At 40.1% G+C, this 19,580-nt stretch overlaps 1 long non-coding RNA gene across 1 annotated transcript in view; it reads left to right on the forward strand.

Moving 5' to 3' along the window:
• LOC144588446 (uncharacterized) overlaps positions 1-19,101 on the forward strand; it is a 35,375-nt gene extending 16,274 nt beyond the window's left edge. Inside the window, exon 2 of the long non-coding RNA XR_013544020.1 lies at positions 18,790-19,101. This is a non-coding gene — a long non-coding RNA (uncharacterized LOC144588446). The remainder of the gene's footprint in view (positions 1-18,789) is intronic.
• The last annotated feature ends 479 nt before the right edge of the window (positions 19,102-19,580 follow it).

Genomic DNA, 19,580 nt, shown 5'->3' on the forward strand with positions numbered 1-19,580 from the left:
AATGTATAATTCCTAATCAGCACCTGACTCTCAAAGGGATTGGGAAGGAGGTAGTGATTTTGCCTGTGACGGAAGTTTTAATTAATTATCAAGGATGGCGGGGTAATTGGCGAGTTGGGGTTTCTTCTCAAGTTCCTACACCAGTCCTTATTGGTACTGATTTATCAAAACATGTCAAAAGTGCCTTGGTGATTACACGATCACAATCAGAACAAATTAAGGCTTCAAGAAATGGTACTGAATCACAAGAGAAAGAGGAAAATATACCCCAAGCTGAGGCGTTTTCTTTAGAAATACCTCAGAAGAATATATTCGCCAAAGAACAAATAGCAGACCCCACTTTAAAGATTTGTTTTGAAAAAGTGGATGACAAAGAATTATCCCTTGAATGTCCTGACCGTTTCATTATCAAATGTGGGTTGCTTTATAAAGAAAAACTTATCAATATTTCAAAAGGGGGACCTGAGGTTAAAAGTCAGTTGGTCGTACCAGATAAATATCGACCCATGATTCTGGAAAAGGGACATGCAGACATATTCGCAGCACATTTGGGTATACAGTAAATAAGGCCAAACAGAGAATATCCCAGAATTTTTATTGGCCTCAAATGGGAAAACAGATTAGAATTTTCTGTCAGAGATGTGATGCATGCCAGAAACAGGGTCATAACCATGACAAGACTAAAGCAAAGCTGTGCCCTTTACCAGTAATTTCAACGCCTTTTAAACGTTTAGGAGTGGATATTATAGGTCCATTACCCACAGTCACTAAGAGAGGGAACAGATTTATTCTTACCATTGTGGACCATGCCACGAGATACCCTGAGGCAATTCCTTTAAGAAACATTGAGACCCATACCGTAGCTGATGCTCTGGTGAACTATATGAGTAGGATGGGTTTCCCTTCAGAGATTATCACAGATTTAGAAACATCATTTACCTCCAAAGTTATGAAGAGATTATGGCAGATTTGTGGAATAAAACACCTAGAAACATCTCCCTATCATCCGGAAAGTAATGGGTTAACAGAGAGATTCAATGGGACCCTCATAAGGATGATTAAAGCTTATTTATCTGAGAACCCAAATAATTGGGACCAAAAATTACAGCTACTTTTATATGCCTACAGATCAGTCCCACAGGAGAGTACTGGGTTCATCCCTTTTGAGCTATTATTTGGGAGACATGTGAGGGGTCCACTTGATCTAAGTAAGCAAAATTGGGATCAGATTGTTAAAAGAAACCCCCAAAATGTGATCACATGTGTAGACTCTGTGGTAAACATCCTCAAAAGAAATCTAGATTTGGCTGCTGAGAATCTAAGACCACAAAAAGTCAAACTGAAAATGTGGTATGACAAAAAGGCTAGGGAACTTCAGTTTATTCCTAGAGATGAGGTCTTTCTGGTGAGGTCCATCAAGGGAACAAGTTACAACTGAACTGGAACAGTCCATATGGAGTTATTCATGAAATGAGTAACCTCAATGACATTCTTGAGGGAGTTGAACACCTAGACAAAAGGGTTGTTCATGTAAATGCCTTTAAGCCTTCTTATAGTAAAGAAAAAAATGTGCTGTTTGAAATGAAAGCAGCTGATAAAAGAGAAATGAGTTACCTTTCTGGAAAGGGAGGGGTCAGCAAAAGTTCATCTCAGAGGAGGTGCAGATCAGCCCTACTCTATTCATGGAACAGCAGAGTGATTTAACATTAGTTAATAAGTATCAGCAGGTTTTCTACAGCAAACCTAATGTAGCCAAAGGAATGTTACATCAGATTGATGCAGAGCTGATGAAGAAAAGGAGCAAGGACCTCGTTCCATGGTCCAATGACTGCAAGGTGGCTTTTGGAAAGCTAAAAGAAGCATTTACCAACCACCCTGTGTTGCATGCTCCAGACTTAAAACAAGAATTCATCGCCCACACCGATACTTCGAAGGCCGGGGTAGGAGCCGTGCTGTACCAGTGTGATGACAACAGAGAGCAGCATCCTGTGTCCTACCTGATCCAGAAACTTCAAAACAGAGAAAAGCACGTGTCGACCATCGGAAAAGAGTGTTGGGCCATCGTTTACGTGATCCAGAGAGTGAGGGCCTACATCTGGAAAAGACACTTCATTTGGTGTGTGGACTATTCACCTTTTATATGGCCAAAGACTATGAAAGCCCAGAACAGTGAACTAATGAGGTGGGCTCTCCTTTTGCAGGACTATGACTTGGAGGGTAAGGCTGTCAAATGGACAATGAACTGTGTTACTGACACCTTATCCCGAAGACTTGAAGACGACGGATGAATAAACAGGGACTCTTAAAAATTATAATTAAGTGTAAAAGGTTGTAAAATGTTATTGTGATTGCATTATTATCTGTGTATACTTTTGCATTTGCTTATTTGGAAAGTAAGTATATTTAAAGAGATGTTAATGTATACAAATGTTATGTGGTTGTGCTATGTATTGTATTGGGGTATGTATTGTTATATTTGTTGTGCAGTTGTTTTGGGATGAAAAGCACTTTAGCTTTTCCCCGCAAAACAACTTTATAAGGGGGGAGGTATGTGACGGCTGCGATGATGTCACCTGCCTGTCATTGCTATGGCTGGAGTTCATCTGCCTATAGCAGGACAGGAGGTGGGACTTCAGAGGGAGGAGCTAAGGTATATAAGGGGGAGTGAATGATGTGTGAGTCAGATAGGGACTAGATAGGGACTAGATAGGGACTTGGTTAGGGTCTGGTTAGGGACTTAGGGCATGTGCCGGTTATGAGGTACTGTGTTAGTGAAGGTCTGTGTGAGAGTGTATGAGGGGATACTTTATTATATTGATTGCCTTATTTAGTTAATACCGTGATTTACTATTACATATGTTGTATCAATAAACAATCGTTTTTATTTTTAAAATCCATACCATTGTCTGAGGAGTCAGATATCTGTGTGGTTGGTGGCAGCGTGTAAAGTGTGTGAATGAGAGTGAAGTGGCAGCTCCTCTGTGACGTAGGAGGAGGTGGCCACAGGGACGTTCTTAAGTAAAGGTTCCACTGTATACAATGAGCTAATGAATTGTTCCAAAAAGAATGTGTGTCCTACCCCTGTACCAGAAAGTTGTATGACAGCTCTTAAGGAGAAGAATCTAAGTAGATATATATGCAGACACAGACTCCCCCGCTCCCCAATCCATGCCATGCTATCAGTGATCCATATCTATATGAAGGTGTAAACACCCTCTATATTACTGTACTTGATACCATGATATTTTTGTTTGCTTGCTTGTTTTGGCTAGTATAAACTGTAAAACATGTGTTATGATAAAATGTTCTCTTGTCCTTCCTTCCTTCCTTCCTTCCTTCCTTCCTTCCTTCCTTCCTTCCTTCCTTCCTTCCTTCCTTCCTTCCTTCCTTCCTTCCTTCCTTCCTTCCTTTACCATTTCCATTAAACTTGACAGAAAAGTACATTGATTTTGCACTGTCCCTTTTATTGCCTGATGAGCTGTCTTTACCCAATTAGTTTTTCTTCTTAGCAATACTAAGAACTTTTATGCAAGCACATGCTTAATATTATGTACAGTCAGATTCCGACGTACACGTTTTACTCGACCATCCTAGCAGCTTAGGTATTACAAGGGAGAACTAGCAAAGAATTTGTGAGTGACATGTTCTTAACATCAAAAAGCTGAAATTCCTACATTACCCCACATAGCATTATATAAAGTATACATGTTCTTAGTTCTGTTTCTCATAGTGGAGGAGAGACTAAATATGCTAAGTATTTCTATAGTATTTTTCAAACAATACACGGTCCTGTTTAGTATCTGTAAATGTGCAGAGCCATACCAGTCTAATGAGATGTTGGTCACATACAGCCATGCATATAACCAGCACTTCATAAGATTGCTATGATAGTTTATCCAGTTATAATTCAATATACAGTAGAACTGCCATATCTGTAGGATCAGCACCTGTGGTTTCACTTGTCGGCTTCCTGAAAATATTAAGTAACACCTCCATACACAGTGAAATAAAACATTTCCAAGGTGTATTACCAGAAATGGCCACTAGACAGAACAAGAGATTATGCTATATATAGCGTTTCTATGCCTGCACCCTTTGGCATCTGCAGAGGGGAGGGCTTGGAATGATTACTCACAGATCCCATGGTCCTAAAATTGAACAGGGGCCCAGCCAGTATCTCATTGTGATTGTTATAATAATGGTGTACAGGTTTTTCCAGAGTGTGCATCTATTCCCTGTAAAGCAACTGGTTTGTCACTGAGGATATAGGACTCAATCTATGTGTCATCAACAACTACTCTTTCCCCAGAGAAACACATGCACACAAATATGTAACTAACAAAAATGTAGCCATGTGTTCTTTACACAATACAAAAACAAGGGCAGTTGATACCTTTACTAGACCACTTTTTTAAAACCTACCTTTTGATCTTTACTGGTCTTCATCAGGCTGTGCAGCAATGTACTGTGGATAATATACGCACACAAAAAGATATGCAACTTCCAAAAGGCATGGCAGAAGCCCACACCAGGTCTGTTTCTTAACAGGGAGAGCAATCACATTTCCAAAGCTGTGGGAATTACTGAGGATTTGGGGTGGACTGTATTTTTGTATTTTTCCCCATTGATCAAATGATGCAACAGAAAATGCAAATCACCTTGGAGTCTCCACTCATCAATCTGTAGCTTTTCCTATCCACCAGGGAACTTTGTACTTTTTAAATTTTCAGACCCTTTCAGAGTGATTCAAGTATGTGACTGCTTGAACTGATACAGAAAAGGAGAAGGTGTGTGTGCACAAGATTTAAAGCACTGCCCCACCTTCCTCCTCGCCTCTTGACTCTTGACTCATTAGAAGCACATATACAGACACACAAGGCTGGACCAGCATGCACTCTGCCCAGCAAAACGTCTTTCTTAAGAATCATAATATTCATTCATTCATTCATTCATTCATTCATTCATTCATTTTATTTTATTTTATTTTATTTTATTTTATTTTATTTAACTTCTATGCCACCCACACTACCCAAAGGTTTTTAGGAGGCTTGCAACAATTTAAATGTAATAAAAAGATAAAAAGATAAAACAATTAAAATACAGTACTCTAAAAATTGCCACCAGGACCCACAGTTATTATTTCTGTAAAAATCTTCTGGAACAGGAAGGTTTTGACCTGGCGCTGAAGCGTCATCAATGTTGGCGCCAGACAAATATCACTCGGGATGACGTTCCATAGTCTGGGGGCAGCTGCTGAAAAGGCCCTTTGTCTATAAGACATTCCTTTTATCTCCTTTAGGGATGGCTTTTTCAGGAGGATCCCCTGGCTAGATCTTAATTGCCGGGTAGGCTCATATGGAAGGAGGCAGTCCTTTTAAAGCTTCTCTGCTTGGGCAAGGCTTCTGTTGTTATTATTACTTTTTAACAACTTAACAAGGCAAAGAGCAATGTTGGAAGCTGACAATCCAGAGAGGAAAAAGTCTGTGTCCCGTTGCCTGTTAATGAAGTTCTTTGAGTACCACCACCTGCAGGGCCATAAGAAGAACTGCAAACAATTTGATGGAAGTGAGTGAATATGCATTCTGTCCTTGTGTAATTGCACAGTAAGTTCTAAAATGCAGGCTGAAAACACAAGCCAGGAATGTAGGTTTCAAATTCCACCCCTGGTGGCCTTTGGTTGGATTCTCTCTCTCCCAGCTCATCAAACACCATTTTCCTCTTCTCCATCATCTTCTTTTGAAACCCAAGGTTCCTATTTGGTTGGGGAATGAGGTTATGCAGAAAGGTGGCACATCTGCTATCACAGAATTAGGAATGAAATTTAGTCTACCCACTAGGTGAAGCCAGATGTAGCCAAACTGATTGTATTACCTACTAGTTGGAAGCAGATGTTTTCTTCAGTTTGCAGTCCTTCTTGGCTGATGTTAAGGGTCCATGGTGACAGAGCACCTTCTGGAAGACAACTTTCAGGCATGGCTCAGAGACAGGCTGGTTTGTGGTAGCCCAGGTGTAGAGATGGGCACAAACCACCGGTTCATGTCATTTTGTTTATTGGCTGAAAAGGTGTTTGGCACTTCCCAGACTGGCCTGCTCTGGCAGCGCCCAGATGAGGTGGGGCAGGAAAGCTAGGGTACTGCCTCTGAGTGAGTGCCTGCCAGAGGAGGCAGGTCTGGGAACTGCCAAACACCTGTTTGGCTGGTAAATGAACCAGCATGAACCAATGAACTGGCAGTTTGTGCCCTTCTCTATCCATACATGTCATTGCCAGGAAAAGGCAGCCCATCCCCACAGTGGACAAGACCTCAGGAGACTAAAACCCCCTTCAGTCACACCCTCCATCCCATTAGGACTAATACAATGCCAGAAGGCTATATATATAAATGAGCATCTAGTATAAAACAACTGGAAACATTGGATCTTCTCTTTTGCTCTTTAAATGCTTGGTAAACATCCATTAGTCCTGGAACACACAAATAGAAGCAGGTACCACAGTCAAAATGGTCTAAATCGAATGTTATGATTTTCTGCCACTTCCTCACCTTTCTCCAAACAGTCAGTACAATACAGATGAACATCGGCTCTTTACATCCAAGAGGTTTAACCAACCTCAGAAAGCAATAAAAAGGTACCGTGTCATACATTTAGTTAGATTATGCCATAAAATGCCTCCTGTGTTTGGAAATGAGATTGAAAATCTCAGCTAATACTTTAGGCAAGTCACTGTAGTATTCAGTGTAAGGCTAATATAAACACAGCTGTAAAATAACTCTCTCTTGACTTGTGTTTTATGCTTCCCTTCTCCACTCTTATTTATCTATTCCACCACCTCCCTCCCCACACAAAAATATTGATTATTCTTACAAGATTTTATCTTTGCAGGGAAAACTACTAGCAGAAATTCTTTCATGAGATGCCCTGATAGATATACGAGACTATTTAAATTCTTCATTGGAAATACAAGATAATCATTTTCTCTGAAGGCCTCATTTTTGTTTTAGGGAAGCCATAATGAAATTGTTGATCTCTCCACCCCCCACTCCCCTTAGGACATGTACAAAGAACTCATAGGAAGCTGAGTATTCCCTTAGTTTGTATGGCAAATCAAGGCTAGTCATCATTGTAGAATGTCTTCTTAAGACTGAGCTCATCCATTTCCTAAGGGGACGTGGTGGTGCTGCGGGCTAAACCACAGAAGCCTTTGTATGCTGCAAGGTCAGAAGACCAGCAGTTGTAAGATCGAATCCATGTGACGGAGTGAGCTCCTGTCGCTTTGTCTCAGCTCCTCGCCAACCTAGCAGTTCGAAAGCATGTAAATGCGAGTAGATAAATAGGTACCATCTCGGTGGGAAGGTAAACAGCGTTCCGGGTCTAAGTCGCACTGGCCATGTGACAATGGAAACTGTCTTTGGACAAACTCTGGCTCTACGGCTTGGAAATGGGGATGAGCACTGGCCCCTAGAGTTGGACACGAATGACTAAATGTCAAGGGGAACCTTTACCTTTTACCATCCATTTCCATGGCTTGAAAAGCCTGTTCTCTTTAACTATGCAAGAAATGGTTAAAGATAACTGATTTTCCCCTCCTCTTTAGGGAAAGGGTCATGGAAATAGATGGACCAAGATCTCTCAGGGGTGCTTGTTTTAGTATCCCTAGGTAGCAACATGTATTCAGCAATAAAGATTTTAAAGATTATAAAACTGAGAAGAACATATAAAGCAGTTAAGATGATAGAGGAGAAAAAGATATAGATCTGCCTTTTTTTAAAAAAAGCAGTCATGTAAAAAGTAAAAGCTTGGGTCAGTCATTGATCTTGGCATTATATAACTGCAAAGTGATCCCCCTGTATGGAAGCATAAACCTTCATAACTGTTTGCCTGATTAGCTTGGCCTGTAATCATCAAGATTGTAATTAGAGATGGGGATGAAGAGCCAAAATGGGGCTTCGTCTTGGTTCATGGGTCATCAAACTTGACAGCCCATGAAGCACAAATTGTCCCTCAGCCCAGGGGGCAGTCTAAAAAAACATCCCCGGCCCCCTCAGCCTTCCTATGCCCCATGGGGCATAGCAAGATCAGGTAAAGCAGGGATCAAAGTAATCCCGCAACTGTGCTGCCTTACCAAAGGCAGTTTGGCTGTGAGATTGCTTTGATCCCTTTCCCCCTCCTCTTGCTATGCCCCGCAGGGCATAGCAAGAGGAGGGAAAGCAGAGAACAAAGGGATTAATATAAAAGGCTCATATCCATTGCTTCGTATTCTTTGGGGTCTTTGGACCCCAAGAATATGAAGCAACAAATATCTAACAAATCAGGGATATTTAACGAATATCCTGATTTGTTTTTACATTTGCCCATATGTCTAGTTATAATATATAAGAGTGAAAGCAAAGAATACAAAGAGGCAAGATGCTGTGAACTCTAATGATGGTGAAGGTGGCATTATCATTTATTTTAAAAGTCACTAACAACAGTTTTAAAATTGAAGTGAATGATACTGTAGTGTGACCTGAAAAAAAACACCTATGTGTATTAGCATAATTATGACTTCAAAAGACTATGGAAAATGGTGATTTCAGATAAATTAATCCAGTGAAGGAAAATGACAACAGGATCTTTGCGCTGAGATGACTTCTGATACCCATTTATAGATTTAATGACTTCCTCAGAATAGACACATGGCTTGCAAGGACAATATCAAAAAGTTTGGAACAAGATTTTGTAGAACAATAGAAAAGTCATTGGACACACAAACACTCTCACACAACAAAAATCGTGAAACTGAACCCTGTTTAATAATATCTCTTGCTTTTTTTAATTTGGGATTTTAAATTTTTCTCTCTTTTTATATTTCAGGTTATAGCTAATGTTATACTCTACAATTCGGAAAATGTTTTTAAAAGGAAAAGATTCCATGTATATTTTGTCCCAATATTTTCCAGATCGTTTTCCTAATTGTCATTGTTGTCACTGCCTTCTTTTCTTCGATTATTATACTGTTCTTCATTGTTTACACTGTTTTGCACTTCTTCTTTTAGCAGTCATTTTAGTCGCCAGTGGTTGTTCTGGAGTTTCTGGGTGTTGTAATCCAAGAACAACTTTTCCAAACTCTGGTAGAGAGGTGTATGATTTCACTATAATTGCTTCTCAGAGTTCCAATTCACATTTTGAGCCACATTGATCAGTCAAGATGGAGATGTTTGTTTGGATTCCCCCCTCCCCTCTTAGCATTAGAAAATGGAGTCTGGAGATAACAATCGTTCATGAAAAGGATGGTAAGAATGACAATTTGATGCCTACTTCCAACTTTTCCTCTCATTCATTTTTATCTGTTGCTGGAGATGAACTAGATACATGCTGTTTCATTTCCTTACCCCAAGGGTCCCACGTTTCTTTGCAAGCAAGGTTTTCTTTTTGGTATGCCTTTTCAAAAGAAGTTGAAAAAGAAATATAAAGAGGAAAAGAAGCAAAGGGTGTCTTATAGGATAGTCAAGAACATGCCTTGAAAAGGAGACAAATATATCTATGGGGAATGGCACATTCTGTAAAACTGGAAAATACATTTAAAGGAAGAGAACCCCTACAGTAGATAAAATGGGTGAAGATAAATATGAATGCATTCATTGGCTGTAAGTTTCTAAACATGTCTTACATTTGCTTTAACACACCCTTCACTAGAGCTCACACATTAGAGTTCTAAGTTGTTTCTCTGATGAATGTCATAGCTTGACCTCGAAACCACTGATGGTACACCATGGAAATAAGCACCGTTGTGTCGAGGAGAGTCAGAGTTTATGACTTTGTACCAGTTTGCTACCTTAGTGATTTTAGAGCCAGCATTTCCAAAAGGTAGAAAGAGGTGGGTGCTGTACTGTCTTACAGAAGTGGCAAATTCACCACTCCCAACCAACCATGGGGTTGGGGTGGGTGGGAAGAGGGGTTGTCCAGCAGATGTCCTGGTGCCACTGCTTTGTACAGTTCACAGCAAGCTATTTCCTAATTGCCTCACCATTAAAAATTGCACAGGAAATTTTTCTGGTCACTCATTCCAAAAAGCCTGAGGTGTTGAGGAACTAGGTTGCACACATGGAGTAGACAATCAGTTCCATGTAAAGCTGGTCTCCAGTGGGGGATATCTGCAGGCATGACTGCATCTTGCTCCTCCTCTCTGGTAGGTATTTCTAGGTGCCAGTGGTGGAAGTATAGATACCTTCTCTTCCACCTCTGGCCAGGGGACTTTTGAAGGTACTACCATCATCTCTCTTCCAGCTAGACTTTGTGTGTAGATATCATTGCAGCAAAATCTACTCTTTGCTTCCCACCTCAAGCATCAGAAGAGCTTGGGCTACCATTGGCCTTACATAAGCCCTGCCAATCTCCTCATGTGTATAGCAAGTAGCAGCACTGTTTTACTTTGCAATGTTTTTATAACACTGGTGTGTGTGTGTGTGGGGGGAAAGTAGCCATGTATAAATACTGATTATGAAGCTCAGTAACCTAGAGACTGAAAAAAATACATCAGCTTCTTTGTTAACATTTTCTATTTCTAGAACACAACCAAGATTCTTATTTCATTCCATCCTTCTGTATCTGGTTGCCCAGACATTGAAACATTGGTAGGACGGTTCACACATTTTGAGGGAGTATGGATCCATGCCTTTGTATAGTTATTTTTTTCTCTAATGTACACTTCCTTTTCATATTTTTGCACTGGCTAAGGTGTGTGAGTATTTTTTAAAGGCTCACCATTTTAAACATGTTTATTCCTAAAGTGTACATGCATATCTCCTCTCTATCACAAGCTACAGAAATATACAGATTTTCAAGGCAAGATGTGATCCATGCTATTGCCACTGTCAAGAGGGAAGAAACACATATTTTTTTCATACAGAAATGTGAACCTGGTCTTTTTCGTCCCTACTTTAGCCTCACTATCATAGTCATGCCCACCCTCTCATTTCTTTGTTTGGTAAAATGTTCTGAGAGTTTCTTACAACAAGATGCCACATTGTAGTGTTTTTAAGAAGCACTGTTTATTTTGCGGATCACATTTTATGTTTCAGGAACATTATTTATCTGTCCATAAAATAATGTGTGCAGAGAGAGGGGGCAATGCCGAGAGTGGAAGTGGTCGCCTCCAGAGAGAAAGACCCTCCTGGGAAGTTTTCTGCTGCTGAGGTGACCTGCTGTTTCAAGCCAAGCCTTTGTCAGCAGCCTCACAAAAGGGACAATTCAGTGACAGCAGGAGACATAGTGGGCTGGTTAAAATTTTCCTCAGGCTACAGAGGAAATCTCCAAACAGCCCAGTGTAGTGTTGTCAACATTGTTTTACCATAGACATAAAGGGAAAGGTTTATGTGCGTATTTCCTCACGCCTCGGTTCTTGCTTGCTGGATAAACTGTAGCTTTTGTAAATTATGTATTTGTAGCAGCCAAACATAACCCGTCTCTTCTTTCTCCCTGTAATCTTCTCCCACTGCCAGGCAGCTAGTCAGCAAACAATAAATTCTTACAGACTTCAAAGCTTGCTGTTTTAAAGTTTTCATGTTTACCCAAAAGTCAATACTTCTTTGGTTGTCCTGGCACTTTCATCCTCCTCTCTCAATGAAATAATGCTTGTTGGTGTCCTTTTGAAATGAAGGTTGGGACAGGCAGGACAAAATTACAGCTTGCTCTGCTCAACCCAAGGCTGAGAGAACATTTTTGCGTGAAGGAGACACTTTGGTGAAGCCGAAGAGATTCTGCAATGTCAAAACACCAGCTCTCCAGAGCACTAATTAAATATGTGATTAACAAGATTTCTGTGCCCCCTCAAGGCTTCCAAGCCTAGTTAATAGGAAGCCTCTTGTTTTGTTTTGTTTTTTAAAAAAATAAAATGTATATGCACGCTTCATTGCATTGTTTCTTCCTACAGCCTTAAGTGTTCTTGAAATATATATTGGTATGCATAAGAACTGCATATCTTGGGGATGTTAGAAGGAAAACAACTCTAAGCAATACGTGAACACATTTCTTGAGGTTTTTAAAAGTAATTAGTTTGCATTTAGAAACCATTAACAGTCTTGGAGTCTGAACAATTGTGAACTGTTACATACAGTCACATAGTGCTTTGAGCACTGATATTTACGTTGGTCATGGGTTAGTGTTAAGCTTATAATGGCTGCTAAATTACAGTTTGAAGGCTTCATTGGGTTGGTCAAGAAAAGATGGGATGGGTGGGTGGATAGGTTTGGGTGTGGGACATTTTTCTATAAAGTGGCAATGGTTCCTTCTCTAGTCCCTCTCCATAGAGGAAAGTCAAAGTGTCTCTGCAACATGAGAGGAAACTTTGCAACTGAGTTCTTTGCTGTTCTTTCTGCACAAATGGTAGCTATGACTGGCCTATGGGAATTCTACTACATGGCATTACTCCTATGGGGCAAGGTCCTTATGTTCATAGGAGGCTTGGTACCACAATTGCAGATCTTGTACCCAGCTGTTGCTTGCAGCAATATTTTAGCCTTGCCAGGTGAATAAAGGAAAGAATTGGCCACTGCTCTCTTACATTTAAGTAACTCACTCCACCGTAACTTGTTTCCTCTTCTGTGGATGCTCTCCTGAATTCTCAGAAATTGTCCCCTTTCCACACATCAAGGGTGTAGCTAGGGTGAGAAAACTGGGACTTTCCCCCAGGGTGCCAAATAAAGAGGGCACCCTTTCCCCCCCCCCCCGACTGTCTAAGCACTCAGTCTACTGCCATAAGAATAGACTTTGGAGACAGCAGATGAAAAGTGATTGATGTACCTGGCCCTACTGAAGCAGTAGAATGCAGGTCTACTGCGAGCTTGGTAGACCAGGCCTCTGATGTAGCCTTTGAAAAGGAGCTATTATCCAGATGGAGGTCTTATCAACTTTGATTATAAGGGTAAACCAGGGTTGCCTTCTTGGAGGGCAGGCCTACCTTGCTCACAGGAGACCAGGCAGCTCAGCTGGATAGTACAGAGAATCATCTTATTAGTATGTGTGGAATGCTAAGCTCTCTTTCTCTCCTAAACATGTTATTGAGTTGTTTTTGTAGCTCTGGCAGTGCTGCTGATTCTCTGTGGAGGAGGGGAGATGCTGGCAAAGTGTTTAAAACTACAATTACTTGTTGCATTATTTTCATGTTGTGAATTACAAAGTTGTCTTGGGGGTGCATTTTGCACTACTTCCCCGAGTGCCATGATTTCTAGTTATAGTTCAACCATATGTACCGCACCTGCACCTACAGTCAGGGGAAATGGAGAGAGAAAGTCTTCGTGTTCAGCACTAGCATTAATTGGAACTACCCAATGTTATTCTTACTATAATGTAACTAGTTCACCACAGCAGAGGCAGCCAAGTGCCCCAGTTCCAGGAGTTTCTTTCGTTCACAGGTTGCAGAATTAGTTGCCAGCAAAAGTAACTGGGACCTATCAGGGAAACATGGAACTTCTAGTAATTGTGTACTGTTGGCTCTTGTGGTTCTGAGATATATGTTCGATTGAATCTTTAAAGAATCTTTGGTATTCAGGAGCCTCACGGTGCAGTGGTTAAACTGCAGTACTGCAAGCCAAACTGTTCACAACCTAGGTTCAATCCCAGCTAGCTGGCTGGAGGTTCACTCAACCTTCCATCTTCCAGAGAAGGTAAATTGAATACCCAGCTTGCTCAAGGAGGCAATGTGTAGCTTGCATACTTAACTTGTAAACCACCCAGAGAGTGCTTTAAGTACTATGGGGTGGTATACAAGCAACACATAACATGTATGTTCCCCACCCTCCAACACACACACACACACACACACACACACACACACACAAACACACACACACACACATCACAAGGTGCCTTAAAGTGCATAATAATTATGCTACATGGTTTGATACAAAACTACAGGTATGTCCACCTACAAATTTTAGGACAAACATTTAACCTTAAACATCTTCTATTTACATCCAAGGTGATACAATAAATCTTATTTTACTCCTACAGGATGTAGTACATAATACTGTATATATATGTTTCCTATAAATTGGCAGCCTCATTATGGTTCCTCAGGAAGTGAGGAGAGCAGGTTCATTTGGACATCTTGGCATCATTACACATCCTCAGGTGCTAGTCTAATCAGTGGCATATTGGAACCCAGGCACCTGGGTTCAAACCCAGGGGCTGTTTGATCAGCAGAGACTTTGGCATCATCTTCCACCTTCTTCAGGCTTCCCTGTTCCCTCTTGAGAATCTGGAATCTTCACAGTAGCTGGGAAAGAAAAAGATTTTCCCAGGAACAGTATATTGTTGCAAGCTATCTCGGCAAAGTATTTGAGGGTGGCTTGGTCTTCAGTGCACTGTTAAGAGCCATTAATTTTATCTGCTCTTCAATAGTTTATATGGACTAATCCAGCTGCCTCCATTCCTGAATGTTCTTTATGGGGCTTAGCAATGGGGACTATGATGACGAGCACCTGTGCCAAATTTAAAATTACATCCCTGAATATAATAGTAAAGGATTATCTTTGGCTGAGAATATGGTAAATATAGTTTAGATCAGTGGTTCCCAACCTTGGGTCCCCAGATGTACCTGGACTAAAACTCCCATAACTCATCACTAGCTGTACTGGCCAGGATTTCTTGGACTGTAATCCAAAAACATTTGGGGACCCAAGGTTGGGAACCACTGGTTTGGGTGCAGCTAAAAACTAATTGTGAATGGCAGACCAATTGCCAACTGGTGCATAAGATTAGGTTGGGGTTCTTTGGCCAATAGATAATATGGCATTTCTTCCATCAGTACAGTAACTACTCTGCAGAACATGTGAATGACTGTGAAGAATAAATCTACATGGACAAGTCCATACTTCAAGAAATATCTAGTGTCAGGCTGTAGATATGATACAGTCTATCAGGCTTTTAACCAGCAGTTGTATTTCTGAAAAATTTTGAGGATGTTTAAAAGACTGAGGATGGTCACATCGCTATAATTCTTTGAAGTATACTGTGTCTGCCATTTTGCATTGTATACAGCTCATTGCATGATACATTTTTTGGAAATGTGATTAATAACAGTCTGTCTTTCAGTTTTTCTCTTTACAAAAAGTGCTTTTCTGATTACTTTGTTATCCTTAGTTCCATACTTTTTGCTGGACAATGTTGCACTACCCGTTATAATCACACAGAAAAGAAAGGAAGTTTGCTGTTTTCATCTTCATCTTTTATATGGACATTTTAAATCAGACATTTTGAAGTCATGCTTATCTTCCCTTCTCATTTCCCTTTTATTATTTCCTCCCATTTGGATTTCTTCCCTCTCCCTGAGCAAATACCATTCAAGAGTATGAATCAAAATATACAAATTCATCAAAGTAGGTTAACACAGATTACTCAAATAATTTTTTTAACTGATGTGATGATTCCTCAAAAATCAGAAATTAAACAGTTCTCATCAGAATGTTTCTGAAGTTATCACATGCTTGTATAAAATATTAAGTGATACCTATGCATTTTTAGGACAGATGAATAAATGTTAATTGTGCACAATAGAGATTTCTAAGAACAATATGGGTCTCATTTTAATCTGTGCCCTGAATGTGTCTGCTTATGCCATTCCAGGACTGACAATCCAATTAAAGAGTTTTGTAGTCACTTGTGGCAGCAGATTTTAGGTATCATGTGTAGCGTTCAGCCCTGCCCTCACCCGTCCGTCACAGCTGAGCAGTGGAAAAGGAGCCAATGAGTGAACGGAAGGTGGTGCTAAAGGGGGAGGGGCTGGGATATAAAGGGGGTGTATGGAGTATGAGTGAGAGTTTTAGAGAGAGTCTGTGAGAGAGTGAGCCAGAAAGTCAGTGAGAGTAGGGTTCTGTGTGTCAGTGAGTTCAGTGAGTGAGAGAAATTGATTAGCAACTTGTGATTTACTTATTATATATTACTGATCAAATAAACAAGTTTAAGGTTCAAAGCAACACATGTCTCAGTAAATAATTGGTACTGAATTGGTATTGGTGGCAGCAACTTGTGAAGGAGAGTGAGCACCTCCTGAAGGCCTGAGATAATAGAGGCTTCAGTGTGCTTGCAACATCATGAATGAGCAGAAAATTCTTCTGTCCAATTTATTATTTGCATTAATGCTGTCAGGCAGAGGAAGATGCACTGGCACATTTTCCCCTCTTAGTATGTGCCTTTACAAACCTGGCTAACTATAGGTAGTATGTCCCTTGACTTTGATGGGTGGTGATACCATTGGCTACTCTACTCTACTCTACTCTAGGCAATGAAATGGATGACCAGGATGTATATAAGTAGCTGAATGGAGTAAAATATTTCCTTCTGCCTGAAAGTTTTATTAAATAATGAAAGGAACTTCTGTAAACAGATCATGCAGGAAAAGAGGGAGATTTATCATTTACATCTTATCTGATGTCTCGTCCCACCCCAAGGTTTTGTCTAAGGATTTAATATTTCTGGAAGCTCTCTTTCTCTCTCTCTCTCTCTCTCTCTCTCTCTCTCTCTCTCTCTCTCTCTCTCTCTCTCTGTGTGTGTGTGTTTAGGTTGCACGTGAGGCTATTTTGTTTTCATACCAGAAAGCAAGGTGAGAAGACATATGCACTCAAATAACAATTAATGCATCAATCCTGAAAGAAAGCAGTGACAGAAATACACTTCTTAACGGATATATGAACCTTTTATGTCACTTCTGGCTGTGACAAGGAGCTGTGTGAACACAATTCAGAGAATATCTAACTGCTGCAATTTATGAAGCCTCCAAGGAATGAGATGCCAAGTAAGCAATTTTGGAGATTTAACTTCCCATAATCCTTGCTCCTGGAACAAAAACAAGAAGAAAACAAATAGTTCTCTTTACAAAACCTACACAGCATACTGAACTATGTTGCTGTGGATAGTGCCAAATCTATAATTATATCTCATTAGTGGGTGCAATTTGGCCCAAACTGCTTGCTCTGAATAAATCCTTTCCAAGAAACAAAATCCTTTTCTTCTACTTTTGCAGGTACCTATAAGCTGCAGAGAGGTACTACAGGAGCATACAATAACAATACTATAGTATCAGATGTCTTCTGGCAAACTGAGTTGAAGAAGAGAGAGGCAAGTTCAACACAGGGATGTACTTACTTTCTAATTAATGTGAAGTTTTTTTAAAATGTTAATGTTTTGTCCCCCTTTTTGTTTACTCTCTTTTCTTTGTACAGCCCCTAAAGGAGGCCACAAATTCAGGCTGAAACACAAGGGACAATTTTAAATTGAAATAAGGTGTTACCTATTTCTTCTACACTATCAGATTTGTTGGATGTACTTGCTCCTTTTGTTTTTCTGTCCTGTTTTACTTGGGACACATTTACCTATCCCAAAGAATTTTTGGACCAGCTGTTATTAGAACCATCTGTTTTTGAGAATAAAGAAGAGAGTCTTGGCATGGAATGGTAAGAACTGTGCAGAATGCATCAGGGGCTGATAAGAAGTGAACAACATGCTTCAACTTTACTGGAATATCTCCAGGTCCAAAGAATCCCAAAAGGTTTTAGAATATTGAAAGGAACAGACATGTATAAGAGAGAAGAATGAATTTGTGGACAAGTGGAATGCCATTTTCAGCAAATGCTCCCAAGATTTTATGGTATGGATTGGTGATGGACATGAACCACTGATTTGGTGGTTTGTACTTGTTTGTTTAGTGGCCAAACAGGTGTTTGGCACTTCAAAACCCCACCTCCTCCAGCAGGTGCACACTCAAAGGCAGCATCCAAAGGAGGTCAGGGGAGCCAGGCTGCTACCTCCAAGTGGGTGTGTACAATTTGAAGCACCAAACACTAATTGAACCGGCATAAACTACCAAACCACCAGTTTGTGCCCATCTGTAATATAGATTATTGACACAGCATCCCAGGTCAACACAAACTTAAAGAACACTTTAAAAAAACAGATGAAGAAATGCAAACAACATCTAACCAAAGAGAAAGAACTTGGCTACTCTTGATAAAGAGCAAAAAAATTTTATGAGGAGGTGAAAGCATTTAAGTACAAGAAATTTCTCAGAGATGAAGTAGGCTAATAAACTCTCTAAGGAAGTTTATCCTTGGCATGTAAAAAAACCCAAGAAGGTGATGCACAGCCAATGTAACTAGCCCATTACTTTGCTAGTTGTAATGAGATTAGTTAAAGCAGAATTGGCTCTCCTAAATATAGGATGCCTGTCTTTCAGCCTCAAAGAAGGCAATCAAATCAGGTCACACAAAAGTAATGTCAGCACTGTATAAGTGGATGAGAAGGGTTAAATATTAACTAAGTCATGGCCGAAGTATGAACACTAAATCTCTTAATAATTGTGTAAAGAAAATGAGGTTAATATAAATGAAGGGGAACAGGATGGAAAGGGCTATTATGTGAGATGTATAACACATCAAGCACCAGGAAGAGCTAGAAAGATTACAGAATGTAGTGAAGTATAAAAAGAAGATAAGGAAACCAAAGGTGGAGAATGAAAGGAAGATTACACAAGAGTTTGTGATTAATAAGGACACTGCCAAGTACATGAAGAACAAAAGGTCAGAAGAAGGAATGCTAAACTTCTAATGATGGACAGAAAAATTTATTGGCAGCTGAGGCAGATATGTGAAAAAGAAACTCCTGGAACCAAGGTATAGAAAGGGCAATGGATGAATAAATGTATAAAATAGTCCAAATGGTGGCAGAAAAGATTTTATGATTAGCCAGGTTTGGTATCGAGAAGAGACACTGTGTTCTTACATGATTGGGAATAATAAACTTTTGGAATTACTTTTTCAGGTGAAAGAGAGCATGAGAGCAATCTTGTCGTCTTCCAGCAAGGAACTGAAAGCAGCATACAGTAAAGAATTTAGAGAGCAAAATGCCTTGTTTGAAGCACTGTTCTTCACAGAGCTCCCTCATGTGGGTCGAATGCCCACATGTGAAATCACCCTTTTGGGCTTCTGGTTAGCAAATAGGTCACTTTGGAACCAGCTTTGAAGTCCACCTGCATCTCCCTCCCTCTGAAGAAAAGAACCTACAACATGAACATGATGGCCTTATATGCAGATCCCTTCCAACTTCACTGTTCTATGATTCTGTGAGCAATGTCATCAATGCCTAATGATCAGAAGACTCTGAAGATGATCAGTGGAACTGATTGCAGTAGACTGGGAGGTATATCCAGAGCTTAGAAAAATTGTGTTTTTTTTTGTGTCTACAATTTGGAATTCTCCAACCACATGCCCAGTGGTTTGTAAAGAGCCAAAGTCTGAGCCCATCTGCAGCTTCCTTTTCCTTTGGAAGAAGAAAGAATCCCATTGTCTGCCTGGAAACAGGTTTGGCTAAACTTGTCAAAGTTTCCTTTTTGTAATATAAGCTCCAGGAAACTTGTCAAAGTTTCCTTTTTGTAATATAAGCTTCAGCCTTTTCCACAAGCTCTCATCTGCAGTCGTTGGTGATAATTTCTAGTATATTGCAGAATATACAACTGCCGTTTGTTTGCATGCACAGAATCAAGGGTGTCCTTCTACTCAAATACCCAGAGCTAGAAAACTAAAAAGTAGAAGGACACTCAGGGAGAATACAAT

This window comes from Pogona vitticeps, chromosome 3 (assembly GCF_051106095.1).
Source record: "Pogona vitticeps strain Pit_001003342236 chromosome 3, PviZW2.1, whole genome shotgun sequence".
NCBI lineage: Eukaryota > Metazoa > Chordata > Lepidosauria > Squamata > Agamidae > Pogona > Pogona vitticeps.